The following is a 2779-nucleotide window of genomic DNA, read 5'->3' as shown; positions in this document are numbered from 1 at the left end:
TCTCTCTCTGTCTCTCTCTCTTTCTCCCTTTGAATCATTTCCTTGGACCCAAAGGAAAGTCATAATTCAATGAGATAAAACTACAAAGCAAATTCTGCTAAGTTGCATGCACAAATATTGCGTGTTTAAATGTTGAGCAGAAGCCTTAGTTGCTTAGAGGTGAGTTGGCATGAGCACCCTAAACATAAGCCAGATCTCAATGTTGCCAGATTTATGTGGTAAAACATGAGCTATTTGGAGATAATGTTATTAATCTCTTTGAGATTAAACCCAGTCTATCTGTCCTCAGTCAATACAGATGTCACAATTATTTATTTCAAAAAGTAAATCCTGCAGAATTCCCAATATCTTCCTATTTGAGGCTTTGCTAAACCAGCTAATATTTAACTTGTAAACTTCCAAATTACTTTCTTTACTCAGTAGGATATTTCTAATTACTTTGATAAATCTGTGATTTTGTTCCCTCCACCAGCATAGATTACAGCCCTTCCATGACTTATCCTATGAGTTATTATCCTTGTCCATGTTTTCCTGTAAATGCTTCATAGCAGGTCTGTGCAGTGTGCTAGAGACCCTCCTTTTTTTCTTTCAGCATGTCAAGGGTAGCAATACATCACTCTAGCTTTTCATCTTTTGTCTCTCATTCTTACTACATTGCCAGTCCTCTTTTTCTGGTCACACATGTCCTTAATGTCTTTTTACCAATTACTATTGTAACATACTGAAACATATTGAGATTCACTATTATATTTTCTTCTATTGCCTTTTGCATTAATTTTATGCTTCTGAGATCCTAATGACATATGGTATATCAGCATACAGCAGCACTGGGAGAATATTTGTGTTAAAAGGTCAGTCAATGTGGCTGCTTAAACAGAGATGGGCACCCATACTCCCATATACCTACTCTAGCAACAAACTAAAAATAGCACCAGACTTAATAATAATCAAGAAATTCAATGAAAAATTACATTAAGTGACTTCATTCACCATAAAACTTCAAGAAAAGTCAACTAGACGCCTTACAGGCAATAACAAAGGCAACCAAGAAAGAAAAGCTAGTACCAATATAACTTTCTGGCCAGACAAGCCAGAGACACCTGTAGCCCATAAATCTTTATCGAGAGGCATCAAGAGTTGAGGTCCCTTTATAGAAATCTTTGGCTCCCCTTAGTAGAACCCTCATGAAATTTCTCATATATAGTATAGTGTTCTGCTATGTTCATTGTAGGCTGTATTTCCTCAATGTTTCTAGCTTGTCCTCAGCTCCTGATGTAGACACAGTGTGGTTCTAGGGACTATGATAGGTTGTCCATGAAAAGTATAAAATCTTCCAAATTTTTAAAATTCAAATGCTCTTCCCCAGGTCAAAGATAAGAGAACAGGAAGGAGTGAAAAGAGATTCTCTCTTCCTTTTCCCTCCAAGAGATTCTCTCTCGTGGACATGGCTATTGATTTTTGTGGCTTTATTTTGTAGCCTGCAATTTTGCTGAAGCAATTAATTGTCTCAATTAGTATCTTTTTTGATTCCCTAGGATTTTCCAAGTAAACCACATTACATCATCAGTAAGTGGGGGGGGGAGGGAGTGTTATCTCCACTTTACCCATGTTTTATGCCTTTAAATACTCTCTTATTTTATTACACTTTGCTATTAATTCTAGAACTATATCAAACTTTGCTTTGCTCCTAGATTTATTGGAAAATCTTCTGATGCTAAGCTTCTTTTTTTTGGTCTTTATTAATTTATTTGTTTACTTTTAGTTTACAGGATTCAACTCCGCAATTCCTAGAGTTTCACATTTTCTCCCCCTCCCTCTCTTCCCCCCTTTCCTTCCCCCCCCCCCCATGCTGAGCTTCTTAACTTAAGGTTCATAGATTCCAGGAAGAACTTGTGAACTTCAATAGGAAAATAAAATTGTATCTTTATTCTTACTAATCTATTACGGAAATACAGCATTTCCTTCCAGTATATAGGGAACAATTATCATTCTGAGAAGGAGTCCAGAGGCTTCTGCAGACTTACAAAGGGGTCTGTGACATGGAAAAAGTTTAGAACCCTTGTTTTATCATATTTCTATTGCACATGATGCTTTCTTTGGTTTTAGATAGAATTTTTTTCATCTAGACTATCAAGGGAAATAATGAAAAACATTAGGAATAAAGGAGGAAATAATTTTTTAGACCTCAGATTATATTACAATCTAATAAAGGGAAATTGTCAAAATCATCTCATACTGTTTTAAAAATAGAAAGGTAAATTATTATAAAAGACTAGAGAAGAGAGAATCAGAAATAAGGGATCTGAGTGACCAAGTATTGGGTAAACCCAAACATATAACTTACTTAATGAAAGAACTCCCCATTTGATAAGAACTGTTAGGGAAAACTGGAAGACAGTCTAGAAGAAATTAGATTTAGACCAACATCTTGTACCATATTTCACAATAAATACAAAATGGATCTATGATGTGAATATTAAAAATCATGCCATAAGAAAATTAGAAGAGAAACAGATCATATACCTTTCACCACTATAGATAGGAGATAAATTCCTAACCAAACAAGTAATAAAGGCAATTTCAAAAGATGAAATAGACAATTTGTATTATCTAAAATTGAAAAGTTTTTACATACACAAAATTAATGGACCTAGAATAAGAAGGAAAGAAATCAAATGGGAAAAAAAAACCTTTCTATCAAATATCTCTGACCAAGGTTTAATGTGTGTGTGTGTGTGTGTGTGTGTGTGTGTGTGTAGACAACTAACAGAAATGATTA

This window comes from Petaurus breviceps, unplaced genomic scaffold, assembly GCF_028583685.1.
Source record: "Petaurus breviceps papuanus isolate PSGF00001 unplaced genomic scaffold, PetGlider_PUasm1.0 470, whole genome shotgun sequence".
Taxonomy (NCBI): Eukaryota; Metazoa; Chordata; class Mammalia; order Diprotodontia; family Petauridae; genus Petaurus; species Petaurus breviceps.
This window is presented reverse-complemented; position numbering follows the sequence as displayed.